Source organism: Lemur catta, chromosome X, assembly GCF_020740605.2.
Source record: "Lemur catta isolate mLemCat1 chromosome X, mLemCat1.pri, whole genome shotgun sequence".
Classification (NCBI taxonomy): Eukaryota; Metazoa; Chordata; class Mammalia; order Primates; family Lemuridae; genus Lemur; species Lemur catta.
Window position 1 is genome coordinate 17,915,873 of NC_059155.1, and position 27,723 is coordinate 17,943,595.

The following is a 27,723-nucleotide window of genomic DNA, read 5'->3' on the forward strand; positions in this document are numbered from 1 at the left end:
CTTAGTCTGTAATTTAAGTTTAAAAGCAGGTGGAAGCTCTTCAATGGTGACTGAACAGACACCATAAAGGTAGAAAACTGGTCACCTATTTAGTGTATCCAGAAATTTTGTGCAAAGAATTCCAGAAGCCACACCAAACCTTGAGCCAATTACTGAATGCCAGAAATCTCATTGTGGAGCCTACCGTAAATGTGCGTGGTAATGCGCTGCACGTTCAATCCATCACCAACACATTGCAGTAGGTATTTTTGTGCTGACCCAAACCTGACCCAGTAGAAAATCTTCCATAACAGAAATTTAATGTTTCTAAAAGCACGGTTGCCCTCTCGTTTCTTTTTCACCTTCCTGTGCCTTTCATAAGTTCTTCCGGTTGGTTAATCATTAATTAATATTTAACAAGGCTTTTTCTTAGTGCCAAGTCCTCTGCTAGTCTAGCCTTTAGGCAGTATATGAGCTCCCCCACTCCTTCCTATTTAAGAAGCCCTGGCACTCATTATGGGTTAATTTCTCTAAGGGAATTCATAATAGCAGATAAAATGGGGGTTCCTTTACAAGAACATTCAATTTTTAAAGCCTCTCTTAGCATTTTTCCTGGTGGATGTAAAATGCAACTTAATTGAACCAATTTCAAATTTCGACAGAACTTTCCAAGTACACATTCCCTGAACAAAATGAGTAGGACTGGAACAGGAAAGGGCTTAGACTTTTTCTTCTACAGCTGTCCCACAAGCCAATCTCTTGAGCTGACCCTGGAGAATCCCTCAAACTCCGGCCCTTAGAGTTGATTTTGGACCTAGGATGAGCCATAGGATTGGAATGCAGATAAGGAAGGAGGGGAAACCTCCGCGTGTATTAATGAAAGAGGTCAGCTATACTTGGAGGCAATCTCGTGGGCAGAGGAGAAGAAATGGTACCCTAAGACGCAAGAGCACGTCTCCAAGTTTTCTTTCGTGAAAGGAGACTGATGAGAATTGACACTGATTTCCAGTCAAAAGAGTGAACCAAGGTACTTCCACCACGGCCTCTCACCTTCACCTCTCACCCCTCTCCGCACTAACATATATCAGACGGGTGATTTGGGGCAACAACTTACTTGGCATGAGGCCAAAGGCTTGAGGGCCCTGCCTTGCCCCTATTCTGCTCCCTTGACTTATTAAACAAAGGGAAGATCTCTGAAGTTTCTCTCTGCGTCGTTTGGCACCTGGGCTGATCCGAGCAGATGAAACTAGGAATGTCCCCCCCACATCCTGTGATTCTCTTCACGATTCCTGGAGAATTGTATAACTCCCCATAAACTTAAATAGGTGACGTTCCAACTCTTATGCCCGACATTCCCATCTTTTCATTTATTCCACAAGATTGTTTGAGTATGTTCTCTGAGCCAGGCACTGTGGACTTCTATAACCTCTTCTTAGCCCAGGGAGAAAGGGGAGAATCGGGCGCTGGGGGACCGGTCTCTGCACCCTGCCCCAGAGTTAAGAGTCCCCATCCCTCCTCGGTGCCCATCCCCGTGCCTATTCTCCCAGATCCCCACCCAGTTGACGTGACAGGCCCGCGGCCCAATCCCCTTCCTGGTTCCCAGGCCGGCTGCTAGCACCACCCGAGCCAATGGCGGCGGCCGAGGGGCGGGGGGGGGGGCTGGCAGGAGGGGAGGGAGCGCTGGCTTTAGAACCACAGCCGCAAAGATTCGGAGGGGCAGAAGTTGTCTGAGTGCGTTGGTCGGAGGTTGTCGGGCCAGCTCTGGGACTCTACGACTTTCCGTGAGTGCTTTGTGGGCTCGGGCGGGCAGCAGGGGAGCGGGTTGTCTGGGCGTGGGCAGGAGTGGGTCCTGGGGAGAGCATCCCCGGGAAACCCCGGCAGGGACGTGCCTCGCCCCGGGGGGTTGGGGCGGGGGGTGGGGAGGGCACAGAGGGAGGTCGGAGAAATTTCAGTCGGAGCCCTCGGACGCCCAGGCGATGATTCCCAACAGAAATGGGTGGGAGTGACAGAGGGTTCCCCACCAGCACCCGCTCGCTGCAAACACGCTTTCTGCTCTTCACTATAGTAAGCGGTGCTTTCTCACAAGTTGCTCCTAACTTGTTGCCAACCTTGGGCTGGAGTCCTTGACGCCAACCCTTGCCTTGATCCCCTTCTGCGGCTGCGGCCCCGAAGTGGAAACAGAGCGCCTAACTTCCCTCTGTCGTCCTTCTCCGGCTACTGCCAACACCCTCCCCCCCCCGCCCCGCCCCACTCCCGCCCGGACTCAGGAAATCCCGGAGCCAGCAGCCTGCTGCTCCTCCGGCCCCCACACGCCCGCCTAGGGTGACCCGACGGGCTTTAGCCGACCCTGGGACTCTGGAGCCGGCGGGGGGGGGGGGTGGCCGTGGCCCAGAAGAGGAGCGAGGCTCGGGTTGCCTGCCTCCTGCCTGCTTCCCTCCCTCGCCCTTAGCGAGAGCGTCGCGATTGCACCGCGTCTCCCCATGAGTAAGCACTTTTTTCTTTCAGTAGCAGAACATCTCCGGGCCAGTAGGGCAGTACCTTTCCGTCCTCCTCTCCCTGGCCCCCGCGCCGCGCGTCTGCTCCCTGCCCGGCTCCTCCGGCTCTGCAGCCGCGAGCGCGCGGTCGGGACCTCTCGGGGCTCCCAGAGAGGCAGAGAGCCGAGGGGGCGGTGGGAGGAGGGTAACGTCCCCCCACGTCCCCCGCACAGCTGCACTTGCCTGTGTTTACTTTTCTCCACCCGCAGTACTTAAGCGCTCTAATGAGAGGCCCGGGGACGCAGACCACCCCCGCCCTGGCTTCTCGCCAGTCCCAAAGTTACTGCCGCCGCCGCCGCCGCCGCCGCCGCTGCTGCTCTAGCGTGCTGGCGGTTCCGACCGCCGGGCTCCGGGGAGTGAGATGATCCTGGCCCGGAGGTGGAGTGCGGTTAATGGCATCTGACCCTTGCAGTACACGCTGCTCCTTGCTTCTCACCTGATCCGCACAACGTGGTGCAGAAGGTCGAGCTTGGCACTAAGCGGGTTGGAGAGCATCAGACAGACGGGATGCTTGGGGGTGCCCAGTCTGTTACCAGAGATGGGGAGGAGGGGAGGGAGCCTGGCTGGTCACAGTAGAAAACTTAGATGGAATTAAAAACGACAGAGGAGTACACACTTACTCCACTTTACTGGCTGTCACAATGGATTTGGGAGCCTAAGCTTGATCCTGGAGATGCAGTTTACAGTGAATTCCAACTAAGTGGCCGCAGTCTCACACATGCCGGTTGGCATCACGTGCCCGAGTCTCTGATGCCCCTAGGGTGATGGTCACATGACATCTTTTGACTTTAAAACTGGAATGTAATGGCTGAGGCCCATATTCCAAAAATTGCCTCGACAAAAAAAAAGGCGTGGGGGTGGGGGGGCTAGGAGGCGAGTGTGGAATTCTCAGGGAATTCTACTTGGATTTGGATGAGGGGAACAGAAAGGGAGTTTGGTGCTCGGATTTTATCCAAAATAAAAACTGGAGCTGTTGTTGAAATAAAGGCTTGAAATATATGTGTGCTGGGGTATGTATCTCCCCTGCTCTTCTTCAATCTGGTTATAGCTTTTCTAAATTTTACAAATATCTTACAAATTGTTTTCTAGGAAAGTCATCCTTTTACTCATGCCCCATTTTATCCCTAAATGCTAGATTTGAAGCCATGTCCCATAAAATAGTGTTTTAGAAATAAGGTTCTGTCGTGTTCCTTGGTCTGGCCTATATTTTAATTGAACCATTCTCTATATTAGGCATCTGCTTAAAGGTAGTGGATAATCTCAGCTAAAATTAACCGTCAGTTATTTGTGGTTTGGAGTTAATTGGATCAGAAATCATGCACAAAAACAGTAGACACTAAATTTGATAAATGGAGTTGGTTGGGTTTTTGCCTGCCGATGGTTTTGTAAAATAATGAGAGGACACTGAAACAACTTTCCTATATTGACTTATACCCGCCCATGTGGCCCAAGTTAAGGTTGCTGCTGGGAAAACGTGGCAATTTTGCTGTTCAGATTATATATTGCAGAGTATAGAAACAGGCAGAGAAATCTCTGAGGTCAGGAGTTTAGAAGCTTTACTTATTTGCAAAAATGGATCCGGATGATACATATTTAGCTTTGAAAACAACTAGGGCCGAAGCTATAAAAATGAAACTGGGAATATTTAAGAGATTTTTGTCTTTGTGTTCTTTAGCCAAAAACCCCTTTGTCTACTGCAGCAACCTCTGAATGACTCAAGCAACCATTTTCTTGCTGTGCATCCTTCACTGAGCCTGAAAACTAGAACTACCTTAAAGCACATAGTTCTAACCCCAAGCTAGCCTTGTGGCACAAATTAGCTGGAAATAGATTTAAGCTGCACCTGAGCTAATAGCGTTAACTACACTGGTAGATAGACCCCCCCTAGTGGAACTGAGGTGATAATATAATTTTAGATTGAACTAATAAACGTTTAATCTCAAAAAAGGGGGTTACTACCATCCAACCAGGTTAAAATGGTAAGGAGATAAAATCACGTCAAAATAGAATCACTAGGCTCTAGTCCACAGCATTTCATTGTCTTGGGATACTCATTCATTTAAAACCATCCTCAATATTGCAGACTTCATTTTTTGGTGCTATGATTTCATAAACCCAAATTTTTATTAAAATTAGGGAGTTAGGAGTCTAATTCTTAATTTTTGCTGTTAGGTCTAGCCATTAGATCTAGCCAGATAGCAGCCCCTTTCTTTACCTAGGGTAGGGTGCTAAATTAAGCTCTGCCTTGACTTAATACAATCAACATTGAAATGCAAAGTCTCCAGTCTGAAGCTATGATTTAAATTCGGTCACTAAAAATGACTAGGCGTATGGCATTTTTGGGTAGAAGAATTAATTATAACTAGTGGGTAGTACTTTGGGTGAGATTAAGTCTCTTCTACAAATGGTTACGTGCACATATTAGACTTTGACTGTGACTGTTTATACTGGCAGAATGTCAGTATCCAGAGCACTATCAGAAACCCAATGAAATTTTCCTCCTAGGCAAACAGAATGACTTACTGAAAAGAAAAGGACAACTCGGCCATGGTGCTTGAACGCTAAAGTGATTCTTTTTGGTGAAACTGACAGGGAAAAGGAAGAAAGTCCCCTTGTCATTATTTCATATTCTGTTTCAGGCTCTACTTGGCTTTCCATGAAATTTACTGACAGTATTCTTAGTGCATATGATAAGTTCATGAATTTGCTATAATCTAGGCACAATGAATATGCCAAACTTTGTTGTTTTTGGTGTTCGGTACAGATTCCAGTAGTAGCTGGTATAAAATAAAATTTGAAAACAAATATTTAGCAACTCATGACAACATGGGTATCTAAGAATCATGTCGTACTAGCTCATATGACAAATTTTTCTTTTGGTGCAGAGTGATCCAGAGGGGAAAAAATTTGATCTGTGAAGATAATAAAACTCAGTTTAGAAGAAAACAACTGGGTCATGTTTTGAGTCTGTATTATTCTAGAGAGTGATGTACCATATAATGTATATTCAATGTGTTGGAGGTTTCAGCAGCTTTCTGGCTACATTACAATGTTGGAAGCTCTTTTATATACCAGTGGTCATTACTTCCTGGTTTTAGTTATGAGAGAGCTTTGGTTAAAGTTATGGAAATGGTCTAATCATGAAATATCAGTCTTAGGAGGAGGTCTGACATACTTGGGCCAATTTATTTTAGTTACGGAGGTAAGACAGTTTCAAAAGATTCCCAATAAATTTAATTTTGAATTTTGCCTTATTCTTACCACTTGAAAGACAAATGTTAATGAGTATAAACTGTATTAGGATTGAAGAAGCATTACTGATACATGAAAATGAGAATACTAAGGGGGAAGTTATGTTGAACTTGGCCTCAAGGGAACTAGATTCTGGACATGGCTCTGCCTCTGACTCATAGTTTGACCTTGAGAAAGTCACTGAAAATTATTATATTGATAACTAACACTGAGTACCTACATGTGCCAGATACCATACATTTTCTTGTTTGTAAAATGAGGGGATGGCTCAAGGTTTTGTATTTTCTTTTTTCAAATACTTATAATCCAGTTCATTTGAGTTATATTTATTAGTTGATTTTCCAAATTTTGATGCAGCTGTATTTGAACCAAGCTAAATACCTTGTTGGCAGACGGTGATTATTCAGGAAGATGATCATCAGTGGCTTATTCCAAATATTACGCTGGGCACTGTGGCTCATGCCTGTAATCCTCATGCTTTGGGAGGCCTAGCTAGGAGGATGGCTTGAGGCCAGGAGTTCTGGACCAGCCTGGGCACCATAGTGAGACCCCATCTCTACAAAAAAAATTAAAAATTAGCCAGGTATCATGGTACAAACCTATAATCCTAGCTATCCAGGAAGCTGAGGTGGGAGGATTGCTTGAATTCAGGAGTTCCAGGCTGCAGTGAGCTATGATGGTGCCACTGTACTCCACCCTGGGCTATAGAGCAAGACCCTGCCTAAAAATAAATAAATAAATAAATAAAAATATAGAGGTACCATTTATATAATTCCTTAACAAGGATTTTTGGTACATTAACCCTACTGATTTTATAATAGGAGAAAGCTTAAGTTTTCTTAAAACTTTTATAATAGGAGAAAGCTTAAGTTTTCTTAAAAATTTATAAATATGTTTCATTATAAGGTGTTGTTTATTGAAATAACATTGTGCATGGAACCAGGGTCTTTTAGTCCTTGGCAGTCTAGACAGATAGACCATCTTAAGTTAAATCATTGACGTTCTCTGTGGTCATATCTGGATTTTGCTTTATTTTTCAACCATCTGTTTTCAATCTAGGTATTTCACAGGCATGGTGAAAGGATAAGTGAGCTATATGAAGCCTTGGCTCTTCAGCAGACAGGTGCTATTATAAATTCCAAGTACTGTAGTAGTATATCATAGAAACACTAAGGCTTTAATGAAAGTTTACAGAAATGGCAGAGTTCTCATCGCTTAAGCCCTGCCACATTATTACTTATCTGTAAATGTTCTCCAGCCATGCAGTGTCTACAAGCAAAGGGAAAATAAAGCTGGACATAATATAATCAAAAATAAGAGAATTGGTTGATAACAGGAGAACAAAAACCTACATGTAGTACTTTCTTATGTTCCCACAAATACTGTGTAAAGTAGCCAGTTAGAGCCACTAATATGGTGATGTTTTTAACTAACTACTGAGCAGCATTTTGGTCTTCCTTGGTAATCCTTACAGAGTGCATTGGCTTATGATACCTCATTCTTAGTTTTGTGATTACCTGTAATGGGAGATTTTGTGTAAAATAGCTTACAAAAAATCAACTGTTTTTCCTCATAATTGCAGTCTAAAGGAAGACAATATGCAGGTATGGAAAAGTGCATAATAGAAGAGATAATCCGTATATTTAAGGGATATGCCATTAATAACAAAATGTGAGAAGTTAATGCAGATCTTCATTTGAAAAATACACATGTTGGGCTAGATAAATTCTGAGGTAGTTTTCAACCCCCACCCTTAAAACTATTAACTTGGAATTTTCACTATTTATTCTCATCTTGCCAGTTACGTGATGGTTCTATAACTGTCTTTCTTTGAGTTATCATGCTTTTTTATTTTGTTAAAGTTATATTTGATAACATTTGTTTAAATATCATTTATCAAGTGATAGTACTTAATTAAAATGGAATAACTAGAAAGCCCTGAGTTTAATGGCTTTTGAAAATAACCCGGTATAATATGACTAGTTCTGAAGGCGAGTTCTTTTTGCCACTAGAAATTATTTTCATTTGTAAAGTCAGATCACTTATTTCTACTATCTCTGCTTTAAAAGATTGAGTAGCAAAACATTTTTTGTAATGTTGTAACCCATTCACTGAAATTACAATTCTGATTCCCTTAAGCTGTGATATATACATACACACACGTGTATGCACCACACACACAAATATATATACATATATGTGTATATGGATATTACATAAAGTTTTATATGATATATAAATATCAAGTTTTTATTTCTATAAAATAGGATTTGTTAGGGCCGTATAATAGCTTTGAATATTCATATTATTGTGTTCTACAGTATAGGCTCTAATTACATAGTGTGGCATTCAGATTGACATCTGCTATTGACACTGAATAATACACTGTCTTTCATGGATGAGTGTAATTTTAAGCTTTTACCCTATATTAAATTGCTTGCATATTCCCATTTTCGCCATTTCTATATTATTCTTTTTGTATATTTGGCGGTTTGTGTTTCAGGTCAGGGAGAATTACCATTATAGGCTACACAGTGTTTGCTCAGAGGTAAAAATGATATGAAATTGTTCCTAGGACACATCCTATTGCTATAATGTTCAATATGTATGCATTAGTTAATCTGGGAAAGTGTCTTCTCTTCAGTAGTACATATTTAAGATGTTTTTAATCACTTTGCTTTGGATTAGAAAAATACAAGGTCACTATGAAAATTAGAGGAAAACAAAAGGGGTTATAAAGAAGAAAATAAAAATTACTCATAATTGTACCACCTGCTCATATTTTCAACTGTTTATTTCACATATAGGAGGAGAGACATTTTTAAAAATTGGAATCATACTGTATATACAGTTTATATCCTGTTCTTTTATTACATTATGAACATGTTTCCAAGTAGTTTTTGCAAATGTTTAAAATTACTGTATAATATTCTATATGTTATATAATGGATATTTCATAATTTATTTCATTAATTCCAGGTTTTTGGACATTTGTTTCCAGATCTTAGAGAAAATGCTTTAGTGAACATTCTTGCTTAAATATCATTTTACAGCTCTATGATTATTAACTAGAAGAGAAATTGCTAAGACTTTTAAAAGATGAATTTCTTTGACAGTCTGAAATTTAAACATTGGTTTAAACAAAAAGACAGCCTTGATTTCAAATAGTGGCACTCAAAAAAAAAGAGGCCATTCTTTATATAGTGTATTGTATCATATGTAACTCTAAACTGAAACTGTTTTAGGTAAAGCATATGTCTTATAAATATTTTGGTTTCCCCTGATCTAGTTAACAGGTGCAAAGCAGGATGAAGTAGGATCCTGTGGGGTGTACAATCATAGGAAGTTCTACTTTTTGAAACGGAACTGTTAACGGGGGAAGGGGAGACAGGTTTTTTTTTTTTTAAGTAGCCTTTATATTTCAGATCGCTATAAAACTCAGTTCAAGTATGCAAAGCTTATTTGTGCTCATGAACATTCAGTATCCTAAAGACATTTTTAATCCTGGAGTTGGTTTTTTCATAGGCTGTTTTATCTCAGGTTATTGGTCTCTTAAAGTATTTTATCACTTAATAAACTATAATTAAACTCAAAGTTTTATATTTCATTCAGATTCTTTTTTTTTTTTTTTTTTTTGAGACAGAGTCTCACTTTGTTGCCCGGGCTAGAGTGAGTGCCGTGGTGTCAGCCTAGCTCACAGCAACCTCAAACTCCTGGGCTCAAGCGATTCTCCTGCCTCAGCTTCCCAAGTAGCTAGGACTACAGGCATGCAGCACCATGCCTGGCTAATTTTTTCTATATATTTTTAGTTCTCCGGCTAATTTCTTTCTACTTTTAGTAGAGACGGGGTCTCGCTCTTGCTCAGGCTGGTCTCGAACTCGAGAGAGCCTCCTGCCTCAGCCTCCCAGAGTGCTGGGATTACAGGCTTGAGCCACCGCGCCCAGCCCAGATTCTTAAATAATAATACAAACACTTGACTTCACAAATATTTTGTATATTTGAATGGCTCATTATACACTGACTCTCCTTCCTGAAACTTAACCCAAGTGGCTTCATAGACCCTTCCCTGGTGTTTTTCTCCTTCCCCCAGTTCACCAGCCTCACTAAGGACCTTATTGGTCTGGGCATTCCGTGAGGACCCAGAAGAGATGTGGAAGGTTTGTCTGACACAACAACACATACTCACCTCTGTTTATTTCTTTTTGCGGATCATGTACATACTGTTGCATAGTCAGAATGGATTTAGCATAAAATATGGGTTCCAATGGCTTTGCCATTTTTTTTTGAGTCAGGAGTGCAGTGGTGCAATCATAGCTCACTGAAGCCTCAAAATTCTGGGCTCAAGTGATCCTCCTGCCTCAGCCTCCTGAGTTGCTGGAACTCGGTGCTGGGACTACAGGTGCATGCCACCATGCCTAGATAATTATTCTCATTTTTTATAGAGACAGGGTCTCGCAGTGTTGCCCAGGCTGGCCTCAAACTCCTGAGCTCAAGCTATCCTCCCACCTTGGCCTCCCAAAGTGCTGGGGTTACAGGCACGAGCCACTGCACCCGCTGGCTTTGCCATTTGTAACTCTGTGGCATTTCTTAACTCCTCTAAACCTCAATGTCACCATCTATAAAATAAGGACAATACTACTTGCTTTTTGTGTTTTTCTTAGAATTAAATAGGAACATTAATAAAGCAACTAGCATATAATAGGTGCTCAATAAATATTCCCATTTACAGGTCAGTTAATGTTGCCTTAGATGATTTTTGTCAAGTATCTATATCAACCTCTTCATTTTCCTCTAATGTGAACAGTTTATCCTTAAATATCACCAGTTAAGATAAATAAAATAGTTTGTTTTTTGTTTTACTTAATGGCATTGGGAAAATATTGCTTTCTATTGCTTTTCATTGTGAATGTGAAGGACTTTAGCAATATTCCAGGTTGGAGAAGTTTCTTTGCTTAGCTCAGAGTCCTATTAATCATTTAATTTATCCCTTTGTGAGGCTATGCCATCCAACAGTCTAAAGAACTTGCCTTCAAAGGAAAATTGGGAACACAACTCAATAAATTATAGACACTGTTATAAACTCATCGCCACTAACAAATATAGATTAAATGAGGATGAAAGGTAATAGATAATGTTGATGCCTGACTTGCTGGGAGGGGAAAAGAAGCTTCAGGTTCTTCAGTGTTTCTACAGTAGTAGAAATTGTAAAAATGTGAATGTTAGAAAGTTTACCTTTGGAAAAAAATAGGAGCAAAGAGAAAATAAATTAGTCAAAACTTAGAATATTGGGGAGGCAGAGAGTTATAAATTAAATCAGTAGCTTTCTAGGATGACATGTAGCCTTTAAAAATGGGTGAAACCAAAACATATTAATCTTAAATTTATGATGCCCATTATTTCCCCTAGTAGAAGTTTTCAAAAGCAAATACCAGGAAATGATGAAGGATATTGACACATTCGACAAATATTTTGAGCAGTTTGTGGGTCTCCAGTTTAAAGCTACAGTTGAATCATTTTTGCAAGTGGTTATGAATAATAAAAAATTTTTATTTCATCCTATGTTGATTAAAAAACAAATAGAGCCAAATTATCATTAAGTGTAGATAACAAAAAAGCAATATTGATAGATTTACATGATTAAAAATATAAGTCAACCCATGCATTTGTTACCTTATCCTAAGTCAAACTGTTCCTGCTTTAGTTGGCCCTCAGGAAAAAAAGCAAACTTGAATATATTTTTAGGTGCTAGCAGAGAAGGAAAAACTTTCCCTAACCAGAGATTTGTGTAAGGATGAAGGGAAGGTGAATATGTCAAGTACCCTGTAACATGTATGTATTGTATAAAAGAAAGCCTATAGGCCATTGACAAATAGATGTAAAACTCAGGAAAACTTTAAAAATGTGCCCAAAGTTCTTGAGTATATATTGAGACAGTACAAACTACAAATGGAGTAATAGTTAACTAAGGATGGTAGCATGGAGAATAGCTTAATTAGTCTATTTGTGGAATGGTTTCATCATTCATTCAGCTAACAAAAGTTAATGAAGACTGTTAGGTGCTAGGGCTACAAAGATGGATAAGATGGTCCTGTAGTCTAGTAGAAGAGAAAGACACAAAAGTAATATTGGTTCTCGTGAAAACTAAAAATATTCTTACATGTAGAAAATGAATTTAAATATGGCCTTTTTTCTCAGCATAAAATAATTTCTAAATATAAACTTTGTGAACAAAGACATTCACTTGTAACCCAATATAATCAAATCTAAACTAAGGACAAATCAAATTTAAACATTGTTATTTCTTTGCAATAATTATTGCATCCTAAAAAAGAGCCCACTATGAGTTAATGTTACTTAAATAGAACATTGCTCAGCCTACAAATGAAGGTCAGCAGACACCAGTGTCTTGGAATAAAATAGCCCTTTGGCAAGAAAATGAGCCACACCCCATTTAGTTTTTACAAAAATAAAATTCTTTCCAGCTTCACTAAATTGTAGATGTTGTGCACAGCATGTACTTCTTCAGTAGTTGGTTCTGCAGCTGTGGAAAGATCCATGTATGCAGAAGCCCTAAAAAACATCTCTTCACCATTACTTGCACATGTGGCTCTCACACTTTCTGTAGTACTGTATTCTGTTAAGTTGTATCTGACTCATGGATAATAGCAAATAACTACAGGTATAGCTGACACCTTAATTTCCTGCCTTGAACTTCTTGATTGTCATAGATGTTAAATTGAGCAGGAAAACCTGGGATTTCAAATCTGACGATTGTGTCATTTGGTGAGAGGATCAGAGCAATGTACTAAGTCTGTTGTACCTGGTTTTCTTTAATGTACCATGGGAAAGAGCTGCACTTCCAGGGAGAAAGGAAATAAACCCTGAGGAAAAGCCCCTTCTCCTAGTTCTTTCACAGTGCACCTGGGATGCAGCAGGTATCAATATTTATATTTGAAAGAGTGAAAAATGGGTAGCCACAAATGGTCTTTGGTGATAACAATTAAATTGGGAAAATCTAATCACAAATCAGTAACTTATGAACTACATTGAATAAACTATATCATGATTTGAGCCTATAAGAAGACTAAGTAAATTTTTCCTTTTAGTTTTTGGTTTATTTGTTTTGGTTTGTTTTGTTTTGTTTTGGTTTTTTTGTTAGAGACTGTTTTGCACTGTCACCCAGGCTGCAGTGCAGTGGCATGATCTTACCTCACTGCAATCTCCAACTCCTGGGCTCAAGCGATCCTCCTGTCTCAGCCTCCTGAGTAGCTGGGACTACAGGTGCATACCACCATGCTGGCTAATTTTTAAACTTTCTGTAAAGACATGGTCTCACTATGTTGCTCAGGCTGGTCTCCAACTCCTGCCCCTCAAGCGATGCTACTGCCTGGGCCTCCTAAAGTGGTGGGATTACCACCGCAGGCATGAGCCACCGCACCTGGCCCTTTTAGTTATTTTAAAAGAATGGTTATGAGTGAATTTTATGGATAGGGCTTCTGTTGTGAGAACTGCTTAACTTTAGAATCAAAGAGGAAATTAATATTTTAATTTTTAGCAGCTTTATTGAGATACAATTCACATACCACACCATCTAAAGTGTACAGTTCAATAGATTGTAGTATATTCACAGATATGTGCAACAATCACCGCAGTCAATTTTCAAACATTTTTGTTATAGAAACCACAAGGAGGTTTCGGCCTAGGTCCAGCTGCTTGCCACACAAAGAGCCAATTATTGAGACAATGATGATTGCCAAGGAAGAAAGGAGTTTTTTTTCATGCGATGGGGAATCAGCCTCCAATTCATCTCCTCAACTAATAGAGATTACAGGCTTTTTTAAGGAGCAGCTACCTGCAGTGGGGCAGGTGGTGGAGGATGGGGAGCCTGGGAGTCAGGAAGTCTGCCCAGGGGCCTTCTTGTCTTGCAAAAATGCCACCATTTCTGGGAAACAACTCAGAAAGGCCAAGTAGTTAGTTAAAAGTTTCAAGATTCTGGCCCTCATGTCCTACTGGCCTGAGAATCGTAATCATGAGAGGGAGAGGATTATAAAAACATACAGGGGTCATTGAAATTTGTTCATGGAACCAGATACGTTTTCATCCTCAGGAAAAAACTCCATACTCTTTAGCTATCACTTTCTTCAGCTTGCCATCCCTAAGCAACTACTAATCTATTTTCTGTCTCCATAGAGTTCCCTATTCTGGATATTACATATAAATGGAGTAATATAATAGATGGTCTTTTGTGACCATCTTCTGTCACACTCAAGGTTTACACACATTGTAGCAGGTATCAGTAGTTCATTCTTTTTTATGGCTGCATAATATTCCATATTCCATTTAATGGATATATACCACATTTTGTTTGTTCATTTGTCCATTGATGGACATTTGGGTTGTTTCTACATTTTAACTGTTATGAATACTAGGACATGTCAACGTTAAGTGTCTAACCACATGTCAGCTAATGATTTAGATAGAGGTGGTACTGAAAGGATAGCATTTCATTTATTACTACTCTGCTATTAATGTAAATCCTTGCTTTGATAGATTCTGACCACTACTGATTTTTCTGTTTAAATTTAGCTATTTTTTTTCTTTTTTTCTTGATGGTTATTGGCTTATTATCATCAACTTGTTTCCAATAACTTCTTCCTTCGTAATATTTTAATTAAATAATGGAAAGCCTGTAAAAATTGTAGCATCATTTATTCTAAAACTTGTATACTAGATGTTTGCAAAATTCTATTAAACACATTTTTGTTTAATCACGTTTTTTGAACACCACTGTAAGGAACAAAGGCAAGCAGTATTAAGGAGTGCAGAAATAAAGGATAAATGCTTTGAAACACAATGGTTACAATCAACTTAAAGCAGTATTCTTTTTTTTTTTTTTTCTTGGTAACAAGGTCTCACTCCGTCGCCCTGGGTAGAGTGCAGTGGTGTCATCATAGCTCACTGCAACCTCAAACTCCTGGGCTCTAGCAATCCTCCTGCCTCAGCCTCCCAAGTAGCTGGGACTACCGGCGGGCACCACCACGCCGGTCTGATTTTTCTATTTTTGATAGAGACAGAGTCTCGCTCCTGATCAGGCTATTCTCAAACTCCTGGCCTCAAGCAATCTATTCCTGTCTCGGCCTCCCAAAATGCTGGGATTACAGGCATAAGACACTGCGCCCAGCTTTGCAAAATAAAATCATAAAATATACAAAAAGCATCTGATAAACCTCTTGATTTAAAAGAACACTCAGAAATTTACTGTTAGGTGTTTTTTTTTTAAAAAAAAAAAAAGCAGGAAGCTGTCAAACTGATTAGGGCTGAAGAAGAACTGAAGGGGAAATGTCACCTTGTTGCTTTGGGGTGAGGGAAAATTAAATGAGCTCATGGTTTCATTTCTGTCTCACTTTCTTGAGATAAAGCTTTTCCACTCTTCTGTCTGCTAACTGATTCAGGGTGGGAAGCACAAAACAAAACCTTCTGGTTCTTTCCCCCATCCTGTTTGTATTCTAAATTGGCTTTTATTGCTTTAATAAAATATATCACTGGGGGCCTATAACATTATGAATATGGGATTAAGTGGGTAGACTTAGCAGGAATTTGAAAATCACGGTCCAAAATGTACTACCCTAAATACAGTTAGCAGAATTCTCTAAATGAAAACTTGCCTAACTTACAGTATACGGCTCATAGTATTATCATTACAGTGAAGTTTATCACCACTCCCATCAGCGATTTGTCTCTTCCCACTTACTCCTAAATCTGCTTAGATAATAGTCACAGCTGCAGCAAAACTGTAATTGAAAAAAGTGTAATTGAAAGAAGAGTGCAATATAATGAGACTCATCATAAACAGATATCCAAATTTCTTTCTTCACATATAATTTATCTGTATTTTTGCATTTATTTGGTCTAATGAGAGACTTTTAAAAGCTCATTCTCTAAAGCAGTGAATTCTCAGAGCTGGTGAACCCAGAACAAGCTACCTCATCGAAAGAGCTCTGTTAATGGCTTTAGCCTATTTTTGAGGTAATAAGCTGGGAGAGGGAAGAGGTTGGTTACTTCTATGTGGGTCACTTTTTGCTAGCAATATGATTTTTAGCAAGTAGAGACCACAAAAGTCTTTTGACTTGTGGTAGAATTCATCATAATGAGACTTTTTAGTTGTACTCAGGTAACAGATTGCCAAGTAAAACACCAAACAAGCAAGACTGGTCAGTTACAATCCAGTCTCTAGTAATCTGAGACAGCATAGTGTTATGTTTATGGATTCAACTCCATCCTCAGAGAAATACAATTAAGGGATCTCAGCAGGAATAAATAAATTTTGTAGGCCATCTCCCATACATTTGAATGGTAAGGGCGTATAACCCATTTATGAGACCATGCTTATTTTTGCAGCCAATCTTAAGGATAAATCTACATTGTGTTCAGGACTGTTTTGGGCCAAACCTAACAATGACCATTATGTGTAGAAAATAGCAACCATTGTTGCTGAATTAAACTCTCTCTGGAGATTTAAAAAAAATTAAATTAAGCTAATAAAACCTTTATGGCAACATAACCAAAAAAATTAACCAGAGAAAAGTGGTTAGAAACAGAAAGCATAGTGGAATTGTTGAATTATACCTGGTAAAGGAACCCTAAACTTTATGTAAAGCTGGGGACTTCTTACTTGTCTAAAAAAGTAATTCCAAAAGTATACATACACACAAATTGGGACTTTTTCTTTGGGCCTTTTTGTGAAAGGTCCCCCAGAAAATTCAAAAAATACAAAGCAGGCTGTTCATGGCAAACTCCCAGTGAAATGGAATTAATTTGTGTTGTGTTTTGAAAGTATATATGTGCTTGCAAGAATTACACAGGCAAATTAGGACTCCTATAGAGTACTTGATGGTTCTCAAAGCGGACACTGGCAATCTTAAGGAAGTTATTAGACAGCGAGGCAACAATTTTCTCTGTGATCGTGTCTCCACAATAATAGCGGAAGTCAGAAAATACTTCACATACAAATATATCTGAAACTCTTCATGGATGCGTTTAACACTTTGAAGTGATGGCAACATCTGGTAACAAGTAGAAACCCGCTTCTTATAAGCTATGGCTTCATGTTACCACTTCATCTGAATTAGTCATTTAAAGGAGGTTTTATACGTCTTCCTAAGAACTGACAAGGTTAATCTTGGACCTAGGGCAGGCTGGCAGGAAATGCTAAAGTGGCTCTTTCTTTTGAAGGTTTTGTTATTCCTTATGAGGTCAAAAAATAGTAGTTTTAAAGTTTGGAAAGCTAAAGCAGTGGTGTCTTGACAGCTAAGTGAGATTTTTTTCTTTATTTTTTTGTGTGTGGCAAGTTGGAGGAAAAACTCGATACACTGAGGGTTTTTTATACTTTCCACTTCACTTCTTTTCTCTGAAATGCCTTTATTTTCTAAAGGTGCAGAATTTAGGAAGTAATTTCAACTGCCAAATATGATCACAGATTTGGTGCCATTAGAACATGTAACCTACCATCTGTTTGGCCAGATTAGCTCTCAGCAATTATCCTATTCTATAGAGTTAGCCAATGGGACAAGAGTAAGATGCCTTTTATCTTTATTTACTTTGCATTCAAAAGACAAATGCTTAAAGTTTACTCTTGATTATGTAATAAACCTCTATAGCAAATGACAATGAGTTTGATTCCTTTAGGATGCAGTATCATCAGCATACATTCATTTTTTAAAAATTTATTATGGCAAGTTTCTTTCTTCTTTCTTTCCTTCTTTCTTTAGTATAAATTTAAGGGTTACAAGTGTCCCTTTTGTTAAATGGATATATTGCTTAGAGGTGAAGTCTGGGCTTTTAGTGCATCCATCACCCTAATAATGTATGTTATACCCATCAAGTTATTTCTCATCACCCACACCCCTCCCACAACATACATTCATTTAATAAATATTTGTTGAGTGCCTACTGTATGCCAGGCACTGTTCTAGACACTAAAAACAGATTGATGAACAAATTGGACAAAAAAATCTCTGCCCTCATACTCCTTAATAAATATTAAAAGAGTAGAGCAATTTAAAATCATTTAATGCTATCTTTCAGCTTTTAAAGACTGTTGCTGAATGAGTTTTGAGAATGTTTGCACATATTATCTGAAGTTTGAATAGGGAGAAATTGACAGTTTATTTGGAGTATAGGGCAAGAAGCTAGGAGCTGATAACTAAAGTAAATATTTTCTTTCTTGATGCTCATTTTTATTTTTTGTTTATCAGTGTTATACTTAATCTGCTTGAGTAACTGAGGACTGTTACCAGTTTAACTTGTGGATTTCTTCTTGAGGATGGGCTTAATTTGTACTGGATGGTGAGAAAAGGACATATTTACCCTGGAAATTAATGTAAAGTCATGGCATTTGTGAAAGTGCCTTCTGTCATTTGAAAAATTATAGGACACTTAAATGTATTTAATGTTCACTGTGGAAAATGAATGTATTGCTCAGTTATTTTTGCCTATGTGAGTAGTACAAGAGCTGACTCAAAGGAGATGACATGATGGTTCCTGTCTTGAAGTGAAATAAGATGATGGGATGTGGTGGAAAAATGATGTGGTCATGCCCATATTTGCTCACATCTCTTGTTCGTTTCCTTTTATAGAGGAAAACCAGGGAGAGTCTCATTTCTTGTTTTTTAACTTTCCTTTTTGTGTTTTCTTTCTTATACCATTTTCCCTTTTTTCTTAAAATTGCATTATAGTGATTTGCAATTCAACTGGCTCAAATTGTACTTTGTAATAATGTAAGTAAATACCTCTTAGACAGGTCATAGTGGAGGCATTATACCCATTTTAGGGAATTAATTACATATATAGACACAGCTACTCTGAGCCCCCTTCAGGATATGAAAAGCATGTTTCATAAATCCTTGTATTTCCTGATAGCTGGTACAGTGCCTTTTACAGAGTGGATACTCAATCAATGTTTGTCTATTGAATGAATATGAGCCAGGAATTTTACTTTTGCTTTCCAAAATACCAAATACTTTCATATAAGCAGGCAGAATTTTTAAAAACCTATTTTTATGGAAATGTTCAAACCCACACAGTGTAAAATGGCATAAGGGACCACCCAGCTTTAATAATTATCGATATTTGATGTTCTTATTTCATCTTTCCCCTCCTCTTCTGTTTTGTTTGAGATTTGCTTTAAAACAATTCACATAACATTTTACCCGTAATACTACAGTATACTTAGTTTTTAATATTTTAAGATAGTAATAACTTTTGCATTTCATACAAAGTTTTACTTTCAAACCCTTTCTGTGCTGCTTTATGCTGGAGAAGGAAATTCTTCCTGCTCATTAGAAGAAAATTCCTATTTGGTACATATGAGCTGGATGTTAAGCCATTTTGTAACAAATATTTTTCCTTTCTTAATCTTTTCTTAAAATGTATTAAAAGTTTCAAAACTACACTGTCATGATAAAGTCATGTCTTTTGGACATGAACCTGATTTAGCAAAATGTGCTTTGCAGCAGATAAGCTGCAGATTGGTCCCCTCAGAATTAATATTAATGAAATGATTTTTGTCTTCACAGTTCAGCAGCACAGAACTCAGGTTAAAACCGAGATATGCAATTTCATGATAATTTTATTCTCAGTTTGGAAATTCTTGTTAAAACCTTTGTAACTTATGGGGTTTTTTATCTCTAAAATTAGATGGCTCCTTCAAAAATATTACTGAGCAATACACCAGTTCTCCAAAAAGTGTGGCACATGGGCTCTTGGGATCAAAATTACTTTCACAATAACACTAAGGTGTTATTTGCTTTTTCACTGTGTTGACATTTGCACTGATGGTGCAAAAACAATAGTGGGTAAAAAACTGCTGATGTCCTACCAAGGTTCAAGGCAGTGGCACTACATTATATTAATAGTGATCGTATTCTTCCACACTGTATTGTCACCTTTAGAAAAAAAAACAACAAAGTGCATTTCATTCACGAATGTCCTTGATGAAGCAGGAAACATTAATTTTATTAAATCTCAACTCTTGGTGTGCATCTTTTTAATATTTTGTGTGATGAGATGGGATGTACTTATGAAGTGTTTCTGCTGCATATGGATATACAATGGCTGTCTTGAGGAAAAATACTTGTGCAGTTGTTTGAGTTGTGGGCTAAATAAACTAGCTGCCTTCTTAGAAATAGAAATCACTTTTACTTGAAAGGTTGAATTAACCTGATTATTCAGACCCAAGTACTTGGCATCTATTTTATCAAAAATGAACCAAGTGTTCCTGTCACTGCAAGGGAAACAACTGTGAGTAATTGCCGATGATAGCATTAGCAAAGCAAAATCGGAATTTTGAAAATTTGCATTGGCCAATGATACCTTCTCAATACTCAATACTTAGACTTTTCTAATGAAATCAGCGGTGTAATTAATGAAAGTGATTTGTTTTAGATACTGTATAATGAAGTGTCGGAAGACCTGCATAACTCAGTGAAACTGTATTTTTCCAAATGATCAATGCATGATGTTACAAAATTAGGCGCGAGTAAAAGGCCCTTTCTAAGTTCTAGATAGACCGATGGATTTTAATGTAACAGAAAATGAAAAAATCATTGATACTGTATCAGATTCCACATGTGCAACCAACCTTTAAGAAATAACCATTTCTTGAGTTTTGGTGTAGTATTAAAGAAGAATATCCATAATTATCTGGAAAGCCTTTTAAAATAATTCTTCCTTTTGCAATAATATATCTGTGGGAGGCCAGGTTTTCTTAACACACTGGAACCAAAACACACATTAAAACAGATTGGATGCAGAAGCAGATATGAAAATCCAGCTGTCTCATATTAAGTTAAACATTAAAGTGATTTGCAACAATGTAAACAATTCCACTCTTACTAAATTTTTCTGAAAATATAGTTATTTTTCATAAAAATATTATGTTAACATGTAATGGCCTTATTATTTTTAAATAGATAAATGTGTTTAAAATTTTCCAGTTGTAATTTCTGATATGATAAATATACTGATAGCTCTAATCCACCTATTGAAAAGCTCTTTGGAGTCCTCAGGTCCTGAGGCCAAAAAATTTAGGAACTTCTGAGTTGGGCTTTTTGTTGTTATTTTCCTCCCTTACCCCTTCCCCTCCATTCCTCCTCCATTCCTCTTCTTTTTTTGAATGAGAGAGAGACCCTCATGATAGAAAGGGGTAGAGCATATGAGTTATTCCTTTGCATGTGTTATTAGCTATGAGCAGAACACAGATGTCTTTTAAATCAGTTCCTTGCCCCATGTGTAGTTTAGTGGACAATTCTGGGAGGACTCCTACTTAAAGTTGCCTTCAATTTAGTTCAGCCTTTTGTTTTTAGTGCATTAGGACAAAATACATAATATAATGTACAGTATAAGACATCATATTGTATTTTAAAATGTTGATGACTTTGTTACACAAAGAGCTGGTAAATACCACTATCGAGGAGACATCTCTTGGAATATCGAAATTAAGGTATTTTTGTGAAATACGCGATTACACAAACCAGATCTACTTGTTAAAATTGACACATCCATACAACAGGAAGTTTGTATGCCTAATGCAGCTCCTAGTATGAATTTCCTAAACTTTACTGTACAGTCCAAAATTACAGTAGCAGTTTCCTGCATGTTAATTAACTTGGTACCTATTTTATATGTTCAGTTCCTTTGCTTTGATGCTTCCCTCACTGTGGTTGTTATTTATTTGTTTGCTTTCTTTCTTTTTTTTTTTTGAGGCATAGTCCCACTCTGTCACCTTGGCTAGAGTGCCATGGCATCAGCCTACCTCACAGCAACCTCCAACTCCTGGGCTCAAGCAATCCTCCTGCCTCAGCCTCCCGAGTAGCTGGGACTACAGGCATGCGACACCATGCTTGGCCTGCTTTCTTTTCATAAATCATGAAGATGGGTAAAATCCTGTTTCATGAAAGGAAAATAGATGAATGTTATTGAGGTGTGTCATTGAGCACAGTGGGAGAGGCCTCCAATGCACATGTCATACATGGAAAGAGGATACCTAGTTACACTGGGTGTGGTAGAGAGCATGACGTTTGGATGAAAGTTGGAAGAGACGTTAAAAATACTATATCTAGCTCTTGTGTTTTGCCTGCATATTCCACTTAATACATATATGAAACTCTCCTGCAACTTTTTTGGGTGTGCCTCTCTCCTTTCTTCTGCCTTGGGGGGGTGTGTCCCCAGGTGGGAGTGTGTCCCCAGGTGCGTGTGTGTGAACTCTTAACTTTATGGTTTTGTTTGTAACATCCAGAGAGAGAGTAAGAGTGAGAGCTTGGTTTCCATCGGCTCTCCTTACCATTCATCATGATGAATTTGGAATGCGGTGTAAAATTTGTTTTCGTTCTGTGGCCTGCTTATAAAATTGTAGAATTGATTACACAACCCTCGCCACTGTCTTCTGTTCCCAAACCAATGTTCATTACCCATAGTAAAAACAGATCTTGTTCACACACAGAGGCACACACATGCACATACACAAACACACTCCCCCCACTACCCTCCACACCCACACACACCCCTCACATGAGTGAGATAGAAGTTTATAAAATAGGCCACAGACTAAAACTGGTTGAACTACTGATTTGGTAGAACTATCTTTCAGGAAATGTCCTACCTAGCATTTACTAAGTAGAAGGTGTGCATTTGTGAAGGTCCTATCCATTCCTAGAACTTTGACTCCATGTTTTGCAGTTGAAATAAATTCTATTATGTTACAGTGAAGAGATTTAAAAAGTTAGCAACTTGATATTGGCAGATTTCACTCAGATCAAAGATTAGTCTTCGAATTTGGAAAACTGGAAAGCGTATACATGCCAGATGACCCAGAAAGGGAATGTCAAGGAAATAGTTTTTAGGTAGCAGCTGTTATAACTACTTGTAAAACTTGTTTCTTAAAAAGAGAACGCCATCTTCTAAAGTCAAGTATTATATGTTTAAAACATAAATTTCCTCAATGATAATACTACAGATCTGAAAAGGGTAGTTACATAGCACTTGGGACAGACCCATCTAAGGGGTTTGAGGGGACAGGTGTGGCTGAAAAAAGATAAGGCTGAGAAAAACCTAACATTTCTGGTCTAACAGTGATACTGTCTTCTTATCCCACACAATTGCCTATGCCCTAATTTTCTCTGTCTGAAAAACACATGATAACACATAGTATATATTCCTTCTTCTAGTTATTTAGCTCAAAGTACTTAGATGTTATTTCCTATGTCCTATATTCCCTGACAAGCTGCAGGCCCATGGTGCTGTGCTTGTTTTATAAATGGAGAAATTGAGACTGAGGAAAGTTGAAGAGGCTTCATTCACATAATGAGTCAGCAGCAAAGACACGTGGAAAAACACGTCCTCTGGCTTCTGCTGTTACATTCCTTCTCCTCTGGACTGTGTTGCCTTTTGATATTTCGCTGATTTTGTGATCAGTAAAAGAAACACTTCTGAGACAAAATGTAATCCAGCATCTGCTAATGGTGGTCAGTGATGAGGACAGGAGAACACTGCCTGCCTCATGATGGGGACTGTTCAGTGAGGCTTCCTTGTCACAAGTGAACGTGCTGTGAGTCACCTCCTTATGCTGAGAATCCAGCATGTTATCATAAAATGCTTCACTTTGTTTTATGTCCTTACTGAAGGACTAAAGTATTCTCTCTCCTTCATTCTCGTGAGATAGATAGAGCAGCAGATGGGATTAGGTGTTGAGTCTAAGAAATATTGATTTATAGAAATGCCCCATATATTTTTAGAGACAGATATGATTTCAGAAGTCTTGCAAGGCTTTGCCCTAAAGGAAAATGTAAACGCGTTAGTTCGCATATCAAAAGCTGCCTCCCCTCAGGAGGGCGTCTCAATGGTCAGTAGCAGCCGCTTTCCAAGGCAACTCTGCAATCCTCCGGGCCTGTGGCTCTCACCTGTTTTGAAAGACAAAGCAGGTCTTGCCTAGGGCCCCGGGATGCCGGAGCCGATTAACAGAGACAGGCCACCGGAGATGAGAGCTGATCATAAGATCTGCGGCCCGAGCCGGGCCCAGACGGAACCATGCGGTTAAAGTAAATAGCATAAGAGACACAGCTCGTGCCTGACTTCCGAAATTTGTTCTAATACACAATAAGCAGAGCCACGATGTCTCTGTTTTTGCTAAAGTAATAGCCTTATCACAAAACTTAGAAGGTTGCCCTAAGAAGATTTTATAGCTCATTGTTCACCTAGATAGAGTTAGTTGAAGGATCTGTAGTAGCCTTTTAGAAGACTTTGACCCTAAACCAAACTATTATTATGTAAATCCCGTTACCCTTGGCAATGGAAAATCTGTACCTGTGCTATGAGAATTCAGTCTTGATTCCATTTCTGAGGGGAGAGATATAACCTTCTGGGCACCCTGCTGGGTCTGTCTTCATAAATCTTTACTTTATAAACTATATCGTTGGCTCTCTGTATTATTTTTATTTCTGTTTCCTACTATTTATTTTTTCATACTTTCCGACGACAACCCCTGTCTGAGGGCCCCGAACTTTTGCGGGGAGCGTAGCTAACTCCCCGCAATTAGGCATGTTTTATCCCAGATAGATTATGATAATATCTGCCACTTCCTGAGCACCTTGCTGGACCCCGACATCATCGTAGCAACCTCACGAAATATGTGGATTAGCTCCATTGTTAAAGACATGAATCTGGGGCTCAAAGAAGCTAAGTTAACTTGCTCAGGGTCACACAGACTTCAGCTGAAGTCTGTCAGATTCCTAAGCCCCTGATGCTTCCTTTGTGCTCCATTTCTTCTCAGTTTCTCAATTTATTAACTTGCCCTGTCTAGAAATGGTCTCCTCAGCCTAGCCCAGTACCCTGTTGATTTTAGCCAGTTGCTTTGTTTAGCAATTCACTGATTAGATTGCTAGACCAGTTAAAAAGCAAATTTCAATAACAAGAAGAGCAGTTATCACATACCTAGTGCTTACCATGTGCCAGGCTATGATCTAAATTTATGAGGCATATTAAATCATCTGAGCCTCACAACAATGTATAAAGTAGTTACTGTTGTAGGAAGGAATTACTAGTCTTTTCATCCGGGATGAGAAAATAGAGGCAGAAGAATTGAAAAGGCAGAAGAGTTTAAGCAACTTGCCCAAGTATAGGCACAGTTAGTAAATTGTGGAGCCAGGGTTTGAACCCAATTCGGCTCCAGAGCGCTTTACTATGCGGCGCTGCCTCTTAGTAGCAAACTATTCATTCAGTTCAGCAAGTCTTGGCTTAGTTCCTATGTGCTTATGCCAGTGCCACACATAAGAGCTTACATTTTCAATAGAAAGAAAACAAAATATATATGCTTGAAATAAATGCTACAATACCTAGCATATGGAGTGTAAATGTTGTATGTGGATTGAAATGAATAATAGAGACTATACGTGGCCTGAGACAGTTAATTTGCCTGCCTAAGTAATGTACTTGACTATGGATGAGCGACTGGGGCACTGGGGAGAAGCTGTTCCATGTGTCCTAAAATAAGCAGGTTACTTGGCTACCGTTCAAACTCTAAATAGGTATATGGGTTGTAGCTATTTGACCTGAACCAACTTTAAAATTCCCTTGAGTCCTGTATGGTTTTAGCGGAGCTGAGATGAGAAAATAAACTTTTCTCCAAATGTTGTGTTTAAGTTAGAATTTATTAAATCCTTGGCAAAATACTGCCAGGCCTGACAGGAAGGGGATTCGTAAGTATCGTATCATTCTTTAGTCAGGGTGTTCTCTTTTTCTAGCAGGAAGTGTTGTGACTTGCTCTCTAAAGTTGCAATTGTAAGAAGAATGTTGGGTTTCCAGATTGCCGTTCTGGGCGTGGGAGAAGGTTCTTTCTATTAGTGCCGCGAGAAAGGAAAGAAACAGGTTTGCTCTCGTTGCAGACGGGTAACTATTTTAATATTATCATGATAGGCTCTAACTTTTAGATTACTAAATTTAAATTTAAGTATTAAATATTTAAGCATTGATTTACTTTAAAAGGCTTGAAATTCCTATTATTTGGGTAGTTAAACATTCAGAGTCACTTTCTAAATATGATTTATCCAAGTAGAATCAAATTTGTTTTATGAAATTTTTGAAGTTTAGAATCCAATATGTTCTATGTGTGTTCTGTTTTCTTTATTTGGAGAATGTTTTAAGGACTTGGTACTTTCTAAAAATGGGTTTTGAAATCCTAATTATATAGACATTTATTAAGTTAGATGCCCCAAAGTTTAAACAGTATAAATTATCATGTATATCTTTCTTGGGGGGGGGGCAGGATTTCAAATGCTTTTGATCTCTGTTAAATGGTTTTTCAAAATTCTGTGAAATACAGGTTGAGGTAGCTGTCAAGACAGAGCATGTCATGATTAGATTGGTATTTCTCTTGCAAAGTGACTTATGTCAAACAGTTGTCTTAGTGTTTATACAGTTTACAAAATACATGAAAATCATCAGTGACGAAATTGTGATGGTGTTATTGTAACATGGCAGTGATAGTGATATTTCATGCTCAGATTCGCCAGGGTTTTCTATCACATGGTGATTGTTTAAGTTTATTTCCCCATATTTCTGGCAAAGGGAAGCATAGCTAACTATGTAGTATATCTTAACTCTGAGTTAAGAGTCACCTCTCAGATTGGTTGTACTTACTACACCTGTATGAAGTAAAAAGTGGAGTATGAAACAAAAGAATCTAGTTTTTTCAATTAACAAGTACTATGTTTGAGAGCATATAATCAAGGCATATAACACTGCAAGAGGCACTGTCAGTGACTTGCAGATAAACTTTCTGCTTAGCTCAAAGTCTAAGCTGAAATTGGGTATCTAGTGATTTCTGAGTTGTAGGTCATAATATTTTAGGGTGTTTTAGCTTTGAGTTGAAGCATGCTAACTAGTCTGATCTTGCCTAGACACACACACACACACACACACCTAAAGGTTGCCCTTGGGTTCACTCAAACATATGTTAATTTGCATGTGGAAGGAAACTGGAAATATCTCTCAGGTGTGAAGGTTAATTAATTTCATTAGCAGCAGATTTTATTTTTCCATAAATTTTCAGATTTTTTTTGGAGCATGTAAAAGTTTACTTAAGAAATATGGAAGGGGGATTAGACCTTTTAAAAGGAAAGTGGGTTATTTGAATCCAAGGAGTGAGCCTGTGCGCCTTAGCTTTGTAAAGATAGGGGGAGAGGTGCCTTTTTGTTGTGTCTTTGGTTTAATATAGTATTCTTCATCACAGGAAAAAGGACTTTTAGACCATAATTAAGACTTTGCATTAAATAACTAAAAAATTCTTTTTTTCAATTTTTTTTAATAAAAAAAGATACATATCTAGCTAATTTCTTTCTATTTTTTTAGTTGAGACGGGGGTCTCGCTCTTGCTCGGGCTGGTGTCGAACTCCTGAGCTCAAACGATCCGCCAGTCTCGGCCTCCCAGAGTGCTAGGATTACAGGCGTGAGCCACCGCGCCCGGCCAAAAACTACAAAATTCTCGTATGGCAAACATTTAAAGAATGTGTTCAATCTGACAAAATTGAATTGAATGTTTCTATTATTAGAAAAGTTATTTATTGACTTATTTTTTAAATAGCCAATGCTTTCAGATCTTATCTTTGTTTATTAAGTACAAAAAGAGGAAAGGAAACTTTTACTTAAAATGGAGGTATTTGCTATTCCTCCAGGAAATGACACAGGATTGGACACCCTTTGGAGTTTAAGTGACTCAGATACTGGTGCTGAAAAAAAAATCAATTAGAATCTGGTTTATGCTTGATTCTAGCACAGAATAGAGGTATTTCCAGAAAAATGAACTCATTTCTTAATAGCTATGTAGGTGTGAAATCATGGGCTATCTGGGGTTTGCTTTAGTATAATTCTGGGAGGAGAGACAGATGCAGGGGGAGGGGAGAGAGGACAG

At 38.7% G+C, this 27,723-nt stretch overlaps 1 protein-coding gene across 3 annotated transcripts in view; it reads left to right on the top strand.

Annotated features, from left to right (window-relative positions):
• Positions 1-1,667: 1,667 nt before the first annotated feature.
• Positions 1,668-27,723, top strand: part of PLS3 (plastin 3) — a 75,423-nt gene continuing 49,367 nt past the window's right edge. Inside the window, exon 1 of one of the 3 annotated variants that reach the window (XM_045538306.1) lies at positions 1,668-1,760. The gene's annotated coding sequence lies outside the window, so the exon portion shown is untranslated. Of the gene's footprint in view, positions 1,761-25,586; positions 25,704-27,723 lie in introns of those variants that run through there. The other 2 variants (XM_045538305.1, XM_045538307.1) reach the window with 2 other exon arrangements.